The sequence below is a fragment of the Diabrotica undecimpunctata genome, chromosome 5 (assembly GCF_040954645.1).
Source record: "Diabrotica undecimpunctata isolate CICGRU chromosome 5, icDiaUnde3, whole genome shotgun sequence".
In the NCBI taxonomy this organism is placed as follows: Eukaryota; Metazoa; Arthropoda; class Insecta; order Coleoptera; family Chrysomelidae; genus Diabrotica; species Diabrotica undecimpunctata.
In genome coordinates, this window is record NC_092807.1 from 139,617,709 (window position 1) to 139,637,879 (window position 20,171).

At 33.9% G+C, this 20,171-nt stretch overlaps 1 protein-coding gene across 6 annotated transcripts in view; it reads left to right on the forward strand.

Annotated features, from left to right (window-relative positions):
- Positions 1-20,171, forward strand: part of tai (basic helix-loop-helix family member taiman) — a 265,687-nt gene that overhangs the window by 185,337 nt on the left and 60,179 nt on the right. The gene's annotated exons all lie outside the window — the stretch shown is intronic.

The window sequence follows — 20,171 nt, forward strand, 5'->3', positions numbered from 1 at the left end:
GTCGGAGTTTCTTCTTCTAGAGCAATTGTTGCCACATGACCAGATTTTGACACAAAAGTTTCGAACATTTTCTTTGACACACTTCGAGAACGGATCACTTTGTTGTTCTTTCCTCATCGTGAAACACCCACACAGCGGATTGGCGTTTATTTTCCGGTTCGTAGGAGTAAATCCAAGATTCGTCGCCACTAACAATACTCTTAAGTGTTTGAGCTTCCTTTATTGAAACGTTCCACTGTTTTCGACACTAATTGACGCGAACCGCTTTTTACTCTTCTGTGGGCAAATGAGGGATCCAACGGGAAACTAACTTTGTAACACCCAGTTCTTCATGTAGAATCTTTTGGATCGAGGTCTTTGCCTAAAGATGCCTCTATCTCCCGGTATGTTACACGGCGGGCTTCCTTAATTAGCTGACGAACCGCATCAATGTTTTGCTGTGTGACTCCTGTTTTGGGTGGATTCTTCGCTGAGACTGGAGCGACCACATTGAAATTCGCAATACCAGCGGGAAATAGTTCACTGGTGTGATGCTTCATTACCAAACACAGAAACTATTTCAGCGAGACATTGCTGTTGGGATAATCCTCTCCGAAAATTATAAAAAATTATTGCTCGGAAATGTTCTCGGCTAAGATCCATTTTTTGACCACCGACTTCTGGCATAATGTCATAATCCATTTTTCTGACCGCTCATCCATAGAAATCGTTCGTACAGAAGTTTCCAAAGCTACAATTTCCATTTTGATCGCCAACCTTCGAAAGTAGACGGCGGAATAAGGAGAGGAAGCATTATGCACCTTGGCAAACATATATATTTAATTTTGAAGTAAATTAAAATAAGTTATCAAAAAACCACTATCAAGATAAGAAGTGATATGACTTATTACGGTTTTTATGATTCAATTCAGACATTATTGCGTTTATAGTATGTTTCTGCGGTAAATCTACTGAAGATGACGATTCAGATTTGGCAACCATATTTCGTATTTACTTTATTAGTGCATGAAGATCGTTTGTGGCAAATAAGTGTTAAACATTTTTATACTATAAAAGAAATACATTAAAAATTTGATTAAAGGTAAAGATAGAATTCAGAAGTACATTTTTTATTACAACATAAAAATTGTCCAATAAAGTAGATATCAAATATCTGAACTATAACCGACCTTTCACATTATTTAATATATTTTTTACTGATTTATTTTTAATCTGACTATATTTTTGTGTACTCAGATCTCTACCTTCTTAGTTTTTGTAGACTGTTCTATTTTGTGTTATGTTGGATTCTGCCAAGGTCCCGTTTTTATAGATATCTCACATTCTACCTATTCTTTTTCTGCTTTTCCCTTTTCAGGGGTCGCTGTTCCTTACTCTTATTCTTCAGTCGTTTCTGTCCATCATGTCTTCTTCAATTAAACCTTTCTTCCATCTTCTCCTCGGTTTTCCTCTACCTCTCTTTTCATTTCTACATCTAACGTACCCATTGCAGTCTTTGTTCTTGAACCATTTTTGAGACTATAGTCCGTTTCCCTAATTACGTCGTTCATGATCTTTCTTCTTCTAACCCAGCATCCACAGTAACATTTTCATTTCACCTACTTCTTATCCTGAACCCTCTTTACAGGCCACACTTCACCGCCATACACCAACGCTGGCCTCACCACACTTGTGTATACCTTTCCTTTCAGTCCTTCCCCGATTTTTCCAGCGAATCTGGAAGGGTTTTGTATCCTGTGAGCAATTTCTCGAACTAGTGTCCTATTTGTCTTAGTTTTATTTTAGTTTTATAGAATTTTCCTTTCGGAATGTTGGAAAGATCGATTTTCAATTTGCAACTTTAAAGGCCTCTGGCTTTGTTAATTTGTGTGCAAAGATATACTTTGTACACAAAGTGCATGTACTATGACCTACTCTTTTGTTACACTCTGTAGATAAGTAAACATAATTTATGTTGCTGTGAATTATAATTAACAGTTACTTTTTCGCTTTATACCATTTAATGCTTAGTTACTGTTTAGTATATTAGCGTTATTTTTCCGATCACTCAATGATAACAGCAATATAAAGAAATCTCTCGCCATTATGGCCATCATTCTTATAAATAACGTGCTTAATGTTTTAATACAGTTGTTTAATATCTTTCAGTTGTGCTTGAGCAATTCTAGCGGTGCTGAAAGCTGAAAAGGCGGGACAGTAGCACTCCTGATAGTATTTATTGATATCATTTTCTAACACTTCATTAAACAAGTGTAAATAACCGTACATAGATTATATATCTAACGATTGAGTTACCAACATTTCAAGTGATAACTTTTTAAACATCCTTGATTATTTACAATTATTTTTCTGTGATTATTAATTGGACTCTTTAAATAACTGGTTTAAGAGGCATGTATTGAGATAAACAAGTTTTAGTTATAGTGTTGAGTTTTAAATTTGAACAAACTACACCGCGTCAGGAAGATGTCATAATTGTTTAAAATAATTCAAATTAGATTTACTGTACTCACAGTAGTATTTTAAAATTATTAAAAATCTTTTAGGTTATAGCTTATTTTCACCGTATGTAAAAGTATACCTATTATAAGCGTTAGTATAACAATATGGCCTGTATTTTTAGTGCTTTTATTTAGAAATATTCACTTCCAGACTAAAGTATTGCTGATTTTATTTAATTTTTATTTATTTTCGGTCTTTATTTTATTCACTAGATTGTTTTGCCTAATACATAACAGTGGCGGCTGGTGGTAATTTTGTTCAGGGGGCGATGATTCCAGAATACAAAAAAAGTAGGTATTTACCAGAACCTTACTTCTTAAACTGAAACTTAATCCTTCTGATTTTTATCGGAGATGAATATTTTTTTTAAGTCAGGAAGTGCCCCGACACTTCTCAGCATTTTTCTTACACACTGACGATTTATTTATTGCCCTGAACCGATTGAGATATAAAATTTGGTAAATTTTAAGAGTTGAATATTGCGAATTTCAACGAAAACCCTGAGATCTGTCAAATTTTCAAGCAACCACAGGCTCGTTTTTAAACCGATTTAAGTCGAGACATGGCATTCACAAATTTCAAATACAAGGATAAAAACTGTGCTGATTCATCAGCAGCAGATTAATTCTAAATTAAATTAAGAGCGTTACTGAAAGAAGAAAATTTCCAAAACGTTTACAATGCAAACGAAATTGGGCTCAATTGGAAAGCTTTGCCATGAAAAACTCTTGTGTTACGTCATAAATTAGCAGCACCTGGACCTAAAATAAGCAAGTATCACTGACTTGTCCTAATGCGACTGGCAGCCTCTAATTGCCCATGCTTGTCATTGTTAAAAGCAAGAAACCATGTTGTTTTAAACACATTAATATGTTTGCAATACCGATCGCTTACACTTCTAGGGCTTGATAGTACAATTGTCATGGAATGGTTTATAGAAACTTTTATATCCTCTATTAAAGCCCATCAATTAAAAAATGGCGAAAGAGAGAAAGCATTATTGCTTCTTGATAACGCTCCAACTCATCGATATTGGAATGAAAAAGAACCTGTTCTTAAAAAACTACGTGACCTAAAGTAAATTCAACTTCAAACTACGAATGATGTAAACACATGCACGCTGGAAACACGTGTTTGTTCAGGGCCGGACTAGTAAATTAAAGATACAATATAAAACAGACAAACTTCCGACAGATCCAGATTATAGTACACCAATTTTTTAAATATAAGAACGATTTACAAGATCGAGAGCTATTAATCACAAAATAAAGTATGTATGCAGAAAAAAGAAAGTTTATAAAATTTTATTTGCGTTATTAACTTTCAGAATCTGATGTACTGCTGTCATCATTAATGTTAATAATGGGAAGCTCAATTTGAGCTTCAATTAAATTGTCCAACTCCCACATTGTTGGCTCTACTTTTCTTTTACATTTCTCGATTGGATTGAGCCAACAGTAGTACGGTGGCATCCTTAAAACTATTCTATTTGTACTTCTTACCAGTTCGTCTACTATGTACTTATTATATTCGCAATTATGTTGTTTAACGATTTCTAAAAGTTGTACTTTTGACAGCGCTTCTTCACAGGAAGTGTCTTTTGAGCGAAGCCAATTTTGAATATATACTGGGAATTGGATTTTTTTTCAATTTTCTGGAATAGTAAGGGGCATTGTCCATAATAATTACGGCATTTTCTTCCAGTGTTCGTAAAATCTTTTGGAGTCAACTTTCAAATGACTTCTCACTTATCTCCTCATGGTAATCTCCACTTTTGCTCGATTCAAAAACCCACAGTGCATCCGGAACAAAGCGATTCTCATTTCCGATGTGAAAGATAATTAATATTTTACCTTTTCCTAAAAGTGATAAAGATGATTAAAAAATTGAAGGTTTATTTTAATTTGAATTACCTGAGGGATATCTTAAGCAGCCCATCCAAAAATGCACGTCTTGCGGAAGTCACAGAAGAATCTACGCATACTTTTGATTTTGTATGGCCAGCATTTATCCATGTCTTATCTAAGTAATAAATTGTTCTATTTTCAGCTCTATATTGTCTCTCTTGCAAATATTCTCTTCGCCGTAACACAATTTCATTTCATTCATTCGAGTAGCACTCTTAAAATTTGCTTAAGTCATTATCATTATTTACATCTCTTAGGACTTTGTCAATTGTAGGAATTTCGTTACGAAAAAAATATTGATGAACCTTTCTTCTTATAACTGACTTCATAGTCATCTATAGCATCTACGAGGATGGATTGATATAAAACTAGCTTTTAATAGAAAAAACAAGTTTTTTGGAATTAAATCGATTTATTTCTCAACATAGTCCCCTTTTAGCTCGATACACTTAGTAAGACGATGTTCCAATTTTTTTATCCCATCCGAATAGTACTTTTGCTCGAGCTCTTCAAAATAGGCCTAAGTTTCAGCGACGACTTCATCATTTGTTGCGAAAGGGCCATTTTTTAGGTTTGGAAACAGGAAAAAATCGCTGTCGGTAAGATCTGGGGAATACGGTGGGTGTTCAACCAATTCATAGCCCAATTCGTGTAATTTTGCCATGGCGACGGCCGATCGGTGAGCCGGTGCATTGTCTTGGTGAAAGAGCACTTTTTTGCGTTCCAAACCGGGGTGTTTTCGACGTAATTCGGCATCGAATCGATCCAATAATGCTGCGTAGTACTCACCATTGATTGTTTTTCCTTTTTCCAAGTAGTCGATGTGGAGGATGCCCTTCGCATCCCAGAAAACACTCTTTGCCTTCTTCGGCGGCCCTTCGCCGCGTTTGCGCCACTGTTTCGACTGTTCTTTGGGTTCCGGTGTGTAATAATGCACCCAGGTTTCATCAACGGTGATAAATCGGCGAAAAAAATCCTTCGGATCGCGCCGTATCATCGCCAAAAGCGTCTCCGAAGTGGTCACACGTTTTGCATTTGATCGATTGTCAGCAAACGCGGCACCCATCGCGCGTATATCTTTTTCATGTCCAAATGATGGTGAATGATGTTATGTACGCATTCGTAGGAAATGTTTAGGACCTCTATTAACTCGTGGCGCTTAATTCGACGATCTGCCATAATCATGTCATGGACTTTGTTGAAAACACTCTGTTGTCATCAAACACTTTGTTGTCATCAAAAATACTCGTACGACCACGAACAAATTCAGCTTTCCAAAATTTTACTGTTGCTAACGAAGGTGCAATCTCACCATAAACTTCGTCCAGGTTGGCTTTGATTTGCACATTCGTTTTACCCTTTTTGTGGAGGAACTTAATCACCGAACGATACTTGACTTTTTCCATTTCTCCGAAAACACAAATTTTGCTTGCTTTGGACGGCTGTAAAAACCAAACTAATTGTTTTTAAAACTTAAAATTTTGACAGACGTCATGAATGGCAAATGTCAACACCGAAACCAATTCCGTATCGAGTAGCGCCATCTATCAAAGGTTAGTTTAATATTAATCTATCCTCGTATTGATTTTGAATGATTTTGGTTTGTTTTCAATGCAGATAATGTATTGGTACTTTTTCTTTAATGATATCGAAAACACTTTTCGAACAAACTCCAACTTTATCTGCAACCCCTTGTTGAATGGTTGAATGTCCGTTAACGCTAAAGTAGGATTATCTTATAATTCACATTTGTATATATTAACCACTATTTCTTTGGTTCTTACATCTATGTATTTTTTTTAACTCTTTTCCTAGGAGGACTTAGTGTTAAAAGTTACCCGTTTTCTTCAGCAGACTCCGTATCAGACAGTTTTAATAAATAATGTAGTTATTATAATTTTTCCAACTACAATAACAAAATGTGCATTTTCAAAATTTACACTTATAAATGCTTTATTATACTTACAGGAATTATTTTAAAGTAGGGAAAACTTTAGTATTGACTATAAATAAATAAGTTCTTAAAAAAATGCTTGCACTATATTAACACACGATCTAGCGATTAACAAATCATAAAACCAATAGTTTTGCACAACTAACTACTTAGACTGGGACGCTTCATCGACTTAGCACGGAGCGGAAAAGCAAAATGCGTGGCTGTTAGCCCAACCGATATGACTAAGATGGTCGATAACTTGTGGCCAATAGCAAGATGTTCGTCACGTGCAGACTCGAATATCACGCGGTGACTTCTGTTTATGCTATCGGTAACTTGGGGTTGAATATAGTTTAGGTCCTTATGGGCCTAGTTCGTATGATAGAGGTGACGCGATGGACCGGTCTTAGGAGGCCTAAGTGTCCGAAGGGCTCACAAATGGGCCCTGCCATACACATCAGCATTAAAATAATCAAAACCTTACTTATTTCTCAAAATGTTGATTCAAAACCATATGACACTATTAAATTTAAAGTATGTAAACAATCGATTACATTTTCGTTCTCTTGTGCTATTTCTGGCCACGAGTAAAATATTACAATTCCAATTTCAGGGCACATTTTTCAACCATTGGCAATGCATTACAGAATATATTAACGTTTTCTAAAGGTAGTTTCTTTCTATAATGGTCATAGTTTGCTCTTTGCCTTCTCTTTGCTTTCTCTACTTACCACCGTGATATTTAAAAAGCAAAACGATCCTTAATTTGATATATGAATATAATATTTTCTTTCTTATAATAAGATTCTTTCGAATAAAGACCAATTTCAAATTTTTCATATTCAAAATAAAGGCCTTGAGCTCTCCCCTCCTCAACTTATTCAGTTAAAGATTATGAAGTGTAGATGCATAGTAAAAGTACTTCAATTGGGAAAGGCACTCTGCCGAAACAGCTGTAGTGAGAATAAAGTCTCTATACAATAACTAGTACAAAATAACTGGTCTTAGTATGAAATCTGCATAAATATCATCTGCGGAAGTCCGCATCATGCTGGTAAATACTTTCAACTCACTATTTACCTTAGAATATACACACAAAGGCTAATGCAATATACTGGCTGTAGACTAATGGATTTGGAAAAAGATTTGCCAAGCAAAACAAATAAAAAGCTGATGGGATTTCTTACGAATTGTTGTTTCAAACTTTTTCAACATTGTTATCGAAATTGAAAAGTACTGTACAAAATGTATTATTCAAAACATGATAAAATGTTCACGATAACACAATGTCGATAACGAGTCGGAATAAATAAGTTAACTGTTATTGTAATTCTTGGTCTGCGTGAAAATTTTATTCGTAACTAATATTTACTGAATATTAGAGTGGTGAACAGTAGTTTCCAATTCAAGATTTTATAATTAAGAAGACGGCCTAAACCTAAACCTTAATCCCTGAAACGCGTTTTAAGAGTGATTGTGTGCCATCGCTCCACTCCAGGTATCGTTATTTGTCGGGAAGAAATGTCGTACACCACAATTAAAATGTTCAAAAGATGCAATTTAAAAGCTTTAAAAGAATAGCTCGTGTATATTATAAAATATTCTTTTAAATAAAATTTCAATCGTACTCGTTACGAATAAAAACGAACGAAAAATCTGAAATGCAATAAATTTCTCCCAGACTAATGTCTATATTGAGAGCTGAGTGATAGTATGGGCACTCCCTAAATTTCTAGCCAACCACGTGGCTGGTGTTCATCTAATGGTAGTGGTGATGGGCATGTTTAAAGGGGGACCAAGACAAACTTTTAAGACTAATATCAGTAATAAAATTAAATACAAAAACGACTAATATCAGTAGAAACTTAAGCAGGCTTAGATGAGCTGGACATGTGTCGAGATCAAATGAAAATTACCCACCCAGACGGCTTAGTTAGTATTTAGACAATACTAACTATATTTACCCGTGTATGCAGAAATCCAGTAAGTACCTCATTTGAGGGGTGTCTGTACTACATGGTGTATATCGTGAATTGTACACAGTGGCTATACTCCTTGGAAAATACTAAATTTCTTATTAGTGTTCTCCAAGCAATACAAGTAGTTGGATGTCATTTGTCTAATCCTCGATTAAAACAAGGAAAAAATGGGAAATATTAGAGATTGTGAACAAAACAATGAAAAGGTTGTGAAGAAGCGGAAGAACGGAGTGAAACAAGTAGAGTACCAAAGAGAGAAAATTAAAAAGGGCAGAGTAAAAGGGACGGCATACAGGAATTATAAAGGAAATTTAGTTCCCGAAAGACACAGGGACGTATCTTGCAGGTTTGATTTATTATTATCATTGGATAAGGGTTTTAATAATAGTTGTTGTTTTTAGATGCAATATGAAATGTTTTGAGAAAGTAGCCTTAGGTGATCAAGATAAACTTCTAACTAAATTTCGGCAGTTTGAAACCAAAAATAAACAAGATACGTTTCTTCAAATTTAATTCGTATTGTACCAATAAAATGCCGAAAAAAGAATCCAATACACGGTTTCAACTTGTTCTGGCGTTACAAATATTTGTAAAAAAGCGGGAGCATTCTTCGCTATTTCTGATGATCGAGTCAGACGACTGTGTGATTTACTTGTGGCATGAAAGTCTCCCATTGATAGACGTGGGCAAGGTATATCAGGAAAAGCTGTAGCGAGTGCTGTTGTCAAGTTGATAGAGGGCCACATAAACTCATTCTCTATACGTGAAGCGCGTTACACAGGACGTACGCACAAATATCTTTCTGAAAGCTAGATATAAAAACCTTGAAGATGCTGTTCACGGAAAAATATCCCGATGTAGCTTGCAACTACTACTTTTATTTCAAAAATCTTTAGAGAAAGATTTGACTTAGCATTCGGAAGGCCACAAGTAGATACGTGTTGCTTATGCGAATCTTAAATTTCTAAACGAAGCTGCGAAACAAGCCGCAAAAGCTGAAAAACAGGTTCACTTAAGGCGAGCAAGAAAATTTCATAGTAAAATGAAACAAATCAAAGAGCGTTATTTACAAGATTCTTCTCATGTAGCAATCTGTATAGATTTTATGCAAAATTTAATGCTTCCCAATATTCCAGTTCAAGAGGTATTTTATCTTCATCAACTGACTATTAATGTATTTGAAATTCATGATCTCCACACGGACACTGCAATGTTTTACGTAAATCATGAAGGCGTTGCAAAAAAAGGTTGTAATGTTGTATGTTCATTCATAATGCACTATACAGACTCTGTTTTACCTAAAACTAGACTACACTTGCACATATTTTCGGACGAATGTGCAGGAAAGAATAAAAACCATACAATGGTTCGACTATGTGTCTTCTTAGTATCTACAGAACCTTTTGAGACAATTAATCAATATTTCCCCCTTAGAGGTCACAGTTTTCTTCCATGTGATAGGGTTTTTGCTTTAGTCAAACGAAAAATGAAGAACACAGATCGGATTTACACTGTAATGGACTTCTTCTTCAAGTGCCATCTCCGCGGCGGAGGTCGGCAATCATCATAGCTATTCGGACTTTTGAGACGGCTGCTCTGAAAAGTTCATTTGATGTACATCCGTACCAATCTCTCAGGTTGCGCAGCCATGACATTCTACGCCTCCCTATGCTTCTCTTTCTTTGGATCTTTCCCTGCCTAATCAGTTGGAGCAAGGTGTATTTCTCTCCACGTGTAATATGTCCGAGATATTCTAATTTTCTTGTTTTTATTGAATTTAAAACTTCCATTTCTTTGTTCATCCTTCCCAGAACCTCTTTGTTTGTGACGTGACGTGGAGCTAATGGCGAATGCCAGTCAAAGATACAAATTTTCCATTTATGTAGTGCATACTGATATGATAATAGTCTTTAAGTCATGGTGGCCCAAGTACTATAAGCAAAACTGTCTGTCAGTTGACTCATATGGTCCTGGAGTTACTAGAGTAATGAAAAAAACTTTTTCTATTGCATCCTTCATGCACTTAACGCACGATCCAAGAAAACCTGGTTATGTTGTAGCACGTGATTTTATTGACTCTTGTAAAGTATGAATATCAGTTAAGTAAGACCAACTCAAAACCTATTCTCCCAAAGACAGCAGCAGTTTTTTTAATTGCGTCAATAATGGGAACATAATATTGCTACATTTTTCCTCTCTCTGTTTGCGGTTTTTGCTCGTCTACGTTCTTAATTAATTGTGAGCTATTCCTCTTATTAGACTTATCTGTAAATATAATATTAACCAACGCAACAGACCATAATTACCTTCGATTTGATGTATAATTATTATCTTCGGCAGTTTGGGTATACATTGAGTATCTATCTAATGACTAACAGAAAGACATTCTTTTCAGATTTTTCTGACAATTAAATTTACCAGTATTTAATTACGTTTTCCCAATGATTCGTCACTAACACATCTGACATAATATTCTTAAATTTTGAATCTTCTAGAAATTTTGAAAAATAAATTTTTCTATTTTTTACAATTTATTTCTAGAATTAAACTAGTGTGTGTACCTTAATTGGTATCGTGAGGTCATTTTGTACCCAACCATAAATTTCTCTTCGTATTTTGTTCGCACAAGCCCGAAATAACATCATCTTTTAGGAGTTCTCCCAAATCATGCACATGCGTCAAGCTGTTAAATACCAGTCGATAAATAGTACTCTGAAGTAGGTGGTTCGACTGTCTGGAGTTAATTCTGACCCGACAATACCAGATACGCATATATTTTTACGACCATGGATTCGATTGTTATTGATGGAAAGCGGTATACAAGTGAACAGGCACAGGCAATTTTTTTAAACGATGATGATGGTGATATTAGTGACTCCCCAACTATAGATAGTGACCCAGAAATGACAAAAGACCAAGTCATAACATTGTAATACATCTTCCTGGTTTGAAGTCTGCTGCAAAACACTGCCGAAAAAACACCGTATAATTTGTGGAACCTTTTAATTGATGATGCTATTATAACCATAATTGTGGAATGCTCAAAGGAAAAAATTAGCGATCTGTCATGTTCATATGGTAGTACAGCTTCTTTTGTTGAGCATACGGACTTTTTAGAAATAAAAGGAATTTGGACTTTTATATCTCACGTCCTCTTTAAATCGAATCTGAGAATACTCAAGGACTATTTGCAAGTGACGGCACGATTTGATTACAATTTGACAGCGCGATAGAATGCGGCGTATGCGTCTGTATGAAGTTATTTTATTATTATTTCCTTTGACGGAAAAGATTTGATTTGACGTTCGTGGGTAACTGACATTTAAAATCGCCGGTCACTTCAAGCGTTGCTTCTGTGAGAACGGTTCATTCCATACACAAAGTGCTGATAAATATTTTTATTCAAAAATATGTCGGCTACATTTCTTGTTTAAAACATTTTTTTCTTGTAAACCGATGAAACTTACAGATTCTTGGAAACCGATGTTTTCCATTTTTCATCTCTTATGACCGGTGTTTTAGGGGAAAGCCCGGGGGTAGGAGTGGCAAACTTTTTTGGCTCTTTTTAAAGTCCCAAAATTGGCGTTCTCGGTAAATTTACAGGTTGTTCGTATGGTTTTAAGAGGTCAAATCTCTGTCTACTGGACTACTGCTAGATTGTATAGATTATTGTTATCATTTATGAATATCTTTTCCGTCTTTAAATTTTTCATCTGAGTAGTTTAGAGAAGCGAATCTGTTTTTGATCTGCCGTGAATAATTTTGAGATGAATGTGCGCAAAAGAGGGTCATTCCTAACTCCTAGAAACACAAGTTTTCGGTCAAACAAACAAACCTTTCTTTTTTTTTTCTTCAAGTCTCACACGTTCGATATTTTCTGATGTTTCGTACCATTCTTTTATCTGAGTTTTGGCCATACAATAATCTCCAAAGAACGTTTGCATATTTTGAATAGTTTCCGCACTATTTTTTCTACTTTAAAGGAAAAGATTTAGACAAAAGCATGATATTTTCAATTAGATACAATTTTGCGAAGGGTTACTAATTACACTCGTACTGCACAGATGGCGTTGGAACGATTTGGCGTGAAGTTATCAACAAACTTACTTACTTTTGAGACAGACTCGAAGTCCAGAAGATTTTATTTTAATTAAGGGCATAATTAAGCCCATTAATACAATTAACTTATTAATTTTTAATTGTTATATAAAGAACATAATACGTTTTCAATTTTTAAACACAAAAGCTGTATAATCATTTGATTTTTAAAAAGCCACAATAAGTTTTTCACAGATATAGAAATATATTATGTTCATTTTACAGCATTTTTTCCTAATAATTTATCTCTACAAACCTTCGAATAGTCCTGATTTTAAACGATATACAATTAAATATCCACTTGTACATATTAAACATTTTAGCCTGGCCTTTTGTGCCAGTTTTTTCACAAACTTTAAACTTTTTTAAACACAATTTTTGTTATAAATATTTTGCGGGTTTTCACAAATGGGGCCCTGTAAAATAACTACCCCATTTTGACGGTATTTCGTTACATTTCTTGTCGATCCTTTTTTCCACGAACAATTACTATTACCTGAGTATCCCTTTAGTTAAGTTTCTTGGAACAGCACTTGCAGTACATTTGAAAATTTTTAACCAGTTTCTACAGTACCAGCATTACAATAATCTGATTTTAGAACTGACTTTTTATCCGATTTTTATTTTCAATTTAAATTTGATATTATCACATAAATATCTGTCTGTATTCTCATAAAAAAAATATTTGTGTGTTGGGTTGTATATTGAGGTATAAAAATAATGTAAAAAATTTAGTTAATCAAAAACCTTTATTTAAACAAAAAAAATTGTAGGATTTAAAATACATACATAGAGTTTAAAATAGACAACTAAGTATTTATTGAGACAAAAATAAAGTCCACATTTGGAGCAGCTTATATATGAAAAATCAGTACAATTAGGCATCTTGCATCTTTGTATAACATTTTGATATAAAGGTTGTCCATCAAGCCTAATTTCCTTAGGTGGGACGTATCTCTTTGTTGTTGATCATTTCTTTTTTCAATAATGTCTTTTTCCAATTCTGATAGCCTTCCCTCCCTTTGGCAGTCGGTTACATCCACCATTGCACAATTTACAATTTCTGCTCGAAAATCAGCAAGCTGAAAAATCGTTTCACTTTAATAATATGATATGATATGATAAAAAAGCCTCATGTACCACTTTTTGGATTTAATTTTGATTTTGTAACGCTCAATGAGGCTATCCATAAGGTTGATACCTCTCATATGCTTGTTGTAATCTTCAATAATACTGGGACAATCGATGTTTACATTCTGCTTTGTCTTTCTGTCATATCTCTCAATTTTTTCTTTAGGTAACTCACCGGAATATGTTGATAACAAACATACTGTTTTGTTTGTTTTCCATGCAACTGACGATATTTCTACTCCTTCAAAATCACATATTCAATAGAGTCTCCACGGTTTATTTTCTTTGCAGAATCTTCCGATTGCAATTTACAGTTTAGAATGCAATTACTGTATTATATTATTGTAACAAAGTTTTGAGCAGCACGAATAATTCTTGATAATCTTACAACCACGTTGGCGCTTGTTTCTGAACTACATTCGATCCCAAATATTATAATATGATCCGACTGTAAAGTGGTCTCCAATAACAAAAGAAGCAGTATACCTAAATTGATATCTTTCGATTTTTAAGGACATAAGCCGAAAAGTTTATATGTTATGTTGAAGAGTTATTACAAATGATCGGTCTGGTAATCCGTCTATCCCGCTTGGATAACAGAGCGCGCTTGACGAAACTTCCGAAACGATTTCATTTCACTGTGAGAGATCTAGTGGAGTGATGCTGCGATTCCTGGTTAGGAAACAAATCGTTTAACGTGGCATTTGAAAATCCAAATCGATCTCTGCCACTTAAATTAGAATACGCTGGTGTATCGGATCGACCAGTCTTTATATATATATATATATATATATATATATATATATATATATATATATATATATATATATATATATATATATATATATATATATATATATATATATATATATATATATATATATATTAAACCTAGAGCTAAGACTAATACTATTATAAAAATTAATATTAAACTCACCAGTCTTCCGGATTGAACCGCGTCGATATCCATTTTGCCGAGCTTTCGACATCCTCTCTGATGTCTTCTTCAGGGCTTCCGAGGTCTCCGTCTCCCGAGCCTCCAGACACTATTACACTCACTAGTCACTGAACTACTACTAGTATGTATATATATATACTGAGATTTTAAATATTGTGTGTGTTTGTATGCTCCTCAAATTGGTTTGGGTAAAAATTAGAGAAAAGCTGTCTATGATCAATTATGATAAATAATTGATATTCTAACAGGGGAGAGGGTGATAATAGGAGGTGATTTTAATGCACGTGTGGGCCAATTCAAAAGATATAAAGCAACCGCAAATGGTCGCCAAAAAGGAAGCGAAAATAGCAACAGCCAAACCGAAAGCAGAAGCGTATCCTTTTCCTCCTATCTTCCATCTCTTTTGGGATTGGCAACCACTACGGCAAATATATTTCTGTCCTAGGTTGCGTGTAATAGATTATTTCCGTTGTCGGTCGTCCAATCTCTTATATTTCTTAACCACGATTTCTTCTTTCGACCTAAGCTATCTTTCATTTATCTTTCCTTCCATGGTTGGTTGTAACTGTTCGTACTCAGTATTTAGAAGTCTCAGTACTCAGGTACAGTAGAAAGTACTCCGTACTGTCAGAAGAAGTACTATGACTGTGTATTCAATGAAGAATTTGGCAGAAAACCAGTAGAGCTAACGGAGGCAGTAACAGCAATGGTCACCAAAATAACAAACGAGAAAGTTGTTGAAGCACAAAAAAATAAGAAAGATAAAGAAGTTGGACCAGACGATATCTCTGAGGAAGTGTGGACAGCTTTGTGGGAGACTGGAACAAGTTGCCTAACAGGTTTATTAAATAGAATTATGGAAGTGGGACAAATGCCAGACGAGTGGAGACACAATATATTAATGCACAATAAACAGTGCACAAACTACTTACTTATATCATGAAAATATGGAAGACATTAATTCATAGTGGGATACGAGAAGAACCAGAAATATTTGATAAGCAGTTTCGTTTTATTCAAGGTAGGTTTGCACCAGGAATTAGTGCTTAGACCTTATTTATTTTCCTCGATAGAACAGTGTAACAGTTCCTGGTGCTTAATGTATGCCGATATAGTGTTCTTAGGAAAAACTGAAAGGGATTTAGAACAAAAACTGGAACAGTGGAGAAAAGCTCTAGAAGAAAAAGTTTCAAAAATTAGTAGGAGAAAAACACAGTATTAGACTAACATTTGCTAACATGTCAGGTGAGGGAGACAATGACGTCTTTTCAAATATGAATAGTATAGTAATGCGAGTTGTTCTTGGCCCAGTAGCCGCCGACCATAAGACCTGAAAAGTTGGATAGATACTTGGCAATCTACATCGCCGGAAAGCATGCTCCGAAAATGAACAGTCCGAAGAATAATAATATGCAGTATACCTTATGTCATGACTACTTCAACCCATACTTCAAACTATGTATTTGACTTTTAAAATTAAATTCAAAGAAAGTTTAATAGGTCTGAATATTGCATTATCTCAATCGATATAATACAAACAGTTTGAAATACTATCTGATATTAATGGTCGCTTTGACATGATTCTTTATATACCAATATTCCAAAAATCGTCTAATAAATCACTAATAGATTATTTGCTATTGATAAAAGTTATGAACTTAGTACTATTTACCTTCAGATAGTTGTAAATGTTTTTATCAGCTTTGCATTGTTCATTTCTTTTCTCCATGAACAATTTTTCCGCGGTAAATAGAACTCATAATGATTACTATAATTAAGCGACAAACATATTTAAGTTTGTGATTTAAAATATAATTTTTATCTTTTAGTTTAGGCTTTCTTTGACGTCCAATAATTGTTTGGGTCACGATGTATTTCGTAAGATCCATCCTCGTTGCTTTCGGGATTCAATGAAAAGAAAGCATCCGTTACCTTACCTGTTTGGTCCCCTAAACTAATGCTGGCTGCAATCTTTGTATTATTTGAGTGTTATTTAATGACCCTAGATACACACCATTGCCAATTTTATAACGATTTACCGGCGGAGTTGGATTTTCTGTTTAATAACAATTTATGTTTTATGTAAAGATATCAGCTGTTTCAATAAGCACTTTGATTGTTTTATATAAAATATATTTATATAAATAAATATAAAAATACATAATGTATTTATTTAAATATTTGTTATATAAAAGTTTTATTTAAAATTCCTTTATAAAAGGTATATAAGTAATTAAAAAGGCCCTTTCGGGCTACATTACAAAACGTTTTCGGGCTAAAACGTCCATCATCAGTGTATTATTTCAGGTGTACATGAGTGAAGTCACTAAATATCTGGGTAAAAACCCTTAAAATGATACAAAATTTATTATGTGTTACATTTTTGTTGAAAAGAAGGGGTGAAGTATTTAACAGATATTCTGCATGGCAACGTAAGACTCCCAATAGGGCTTGCTGCTGACCCTCAGACAATGTTTGGACGGGATCTAGATGGCAACTGAGTCTAGAACTTGTTGAACTCAGAACTGTCTAGTAAATTTAGTAATTTTGTGCTATGTTGGTCAAATTTTGACTTTGACTGTAAGTGGCTGGAAGGTTTTATCAACCAAGTATTTCTAAACATATATACATATACATACAAATACATATTCCCAAAGTCAGTGAATCGTCCATGTCGGACCATAGTTCTCAATGAAACGCAGTTTGGTCAAGACTTGTCTCATCTTCCTTTGGACTTTGTTAGGTTCACTTCACGAATTTTTCTAAACCATTTCTCAACCGTTTTCGACACAATTATGATCAAAATACGTGTATTAAACGACCTTGAGAAATAGTTAGAAGTTTATCTTCTATATTAATAAAATGTAGCATACTCGGTAAACACCTTCCGGTACAAATCTCAGGGTCTAACTCTTCTCCCCGAATCCCGCCAATATATGTTGAAATCCTGCCCTCAAAAATTTTGCTCTAAATTGAAACTTTGTCAACCAAGTTAGGTTTTGCTTTAAGTTTAATTTGGTTTAGACAGTTTTCAGTATTCTATCTATTAACCCCGTTTTGTGTCAAACCAAGGTGAGGTTTTCCAATTTTCGGAGAATTATTGCAAGGAATGTTCTCTTTGCATTCTCTTATCCCCCTACAAATCGTTACTTAAGTAAAATATTAACCTCTAAACATGTTACTATTACGAATTTTAAGTCTTTACAGCATTTTGAATTTATTTATTTGACATTTATTAATAAAATCAAACCATAATAATGTCTGTTATGTTTTGTGGCAAATAGATTTAATCTAATGCTATGATTTCTGTCCATCTCTTTCTCACACACACTTGCACACATAATATTTTTGTTGTGGTAGTGGTGGCTAGATCAGATATTAAACGGTAGTGGGTATTTCAAGGTAAAAGTTTTCTCAAAAATTATGTCCTATACAATATTATAAAGTTTTATGTTGTAAGTTTATTAGATTACTGCATTCAGCAGTCCCAAATTTGTACTTGTGTACCAAGTGTTAGTAGGTAAAATTGAGAGGATATGCAGAGTTTACGCCTGTGTGAATTGCTGATATATTTCGTAAAAGTTTCTTCCTTCTCAATTTTAGACAATTTTTACTTGGTCTTGATTACTATATAAGCAGTTTATTCTTGTAAATCTTTCGAATTGCAGATAATAAAGTTACAGAGGTCTTTACACTTCGTACATATATACGTTAAATCTAGGTTTTTCTTATCGGTAACAAGTAACAACGCTCCGCAGTTTAAAACATGTACCAATTCACAATTATTTTATCTACAGGAAACATACCTAAATGTCTACGAACTATGTATCAACTACACATCTATAATTTGTTCGTAGTCCGAGTGTTGTTTCAGTTTTTGTATTCATTATCTACACCTTCCGAACTTGATAAGATTTGTGGTGCATGCTCGCAAAATTTTCAAATAGCTGATAATACTAGTGATTACGACGTGGCAACGTCGCAATACAGTTCTTCCCTCTCTACTACCTACTCAAATACAAATTTTATCAGATTTACTTTTATTTGCATTACTTTTACCAGTTGTCAGTACTTCTTCAAAAAGATAAGGTTTGAAGACTTAAAGAATTCTAATGGTTTTGTATTGGTGTTTTGTGTTTTTGCATATGGAAATGTTTTGGTTAGGGACTGGTGAGTAGAAATTATTTTTATTATTTTAAGAATGTTTTGAGTTATTTTTGTCGTCGGTCAAGATCTGCCCACAGATTTAATTTGTGTACATTTTTGGTGATGCCATGATTAATCGTTTTTAATTTGGCTTTTTCGTCATTCAATAATTACTGTTGTTAAAATTTACTTTTATATTACAAAAAAACTGGCAATTTCAACTGTTTCCTAAACATTAAGTAATCTAATAATATCGAAAATAATAATTACCATTATATAATCGATATTGTTCAATCTTCCAATGTTTATTTAATCTTAAGAGATAATTTTCAGAAATTTCCGTTGTCATAACTTTCAAAATTTTAAAAGTGGTTAATTTTCTAATGTTTCTTCTAAATGTGATATTAAGTACATAAAACAAGTGACGTCGATTTGATAACAAACGCGCACAACGTAAATGAAATAACAAATTCGTGTGTATGGTTAGTTACATATCACAATGATTTAATTTTTTATTTACAAGATGTGCACAGCTGTGTTCGTATATTATCCCCTACAGGTATTTATTTTGTACACGGAAATATTTCGGAAACAATGAATATACACAGTGGAACAATAAATCCAAAAAAAAATTGTCATGATCTTTTTTTTTGTATTCACTGAAGGTGTTTCATATTTTAAGTTTAATATATCAAATTCTGATTTTCCAATATGTATAAGAACGGATATCGTTAGTTTAAAATTACAACTCTGGGAATATACAGTGGACTCTCGATAATTGGTGAGTGCCATTACTGAGTCTCCCACTAATTAAATGAATCAGCAAATTATGCGCTTTACATATACATGTGCATACATTGTTTACGTATATAGTTATTATGTTTATTACATATACACATTTATAAACTGTTCTTACTTAATAAATGCTAAGAATTATTCCTTAAATTGTCGATCAGCATTCTGTTCAACTGTCCGTGTGAAATTCTTCCTCCCATCCCCCATTTATTTCAAATATGAGTGACATAGCGTTGCTGCAATCGTATTAATTATCCGTGACTATACTCGATTTAGAACTGCATGATAAAACAGTTTTGATGGCAGAAGATTACAACGATATTTATACAGGACGAGCCATAGCCGAAAAATTATAAATATCGATACCTTCCTGTCACAGTTTTATTCAACAAAGGACTTCTGTTGAGGATTATCAGCTGCATCATATCGGTGCTCTCAATATCTTTCAAACGTAATATAACCCAAAACACACATCATAAACTATCAGTCATAACACATCAGAAGAAATCGACAGACGCATTAAATTGTAAATATCAATCAATCATATAAATCAAAGTAAGTTTATATCAAATATTAATAATTCAATATAATAATGTACATAGTTCAATTCTATTCCGTGGCCTAGGATTTATTTCATTTAATTTCTGTCAACTCTGCCCTCACATTTTCGATAGGGTTAAGGTCTGGACTCCAGGAAGGCCACAGATAAACATTAACAC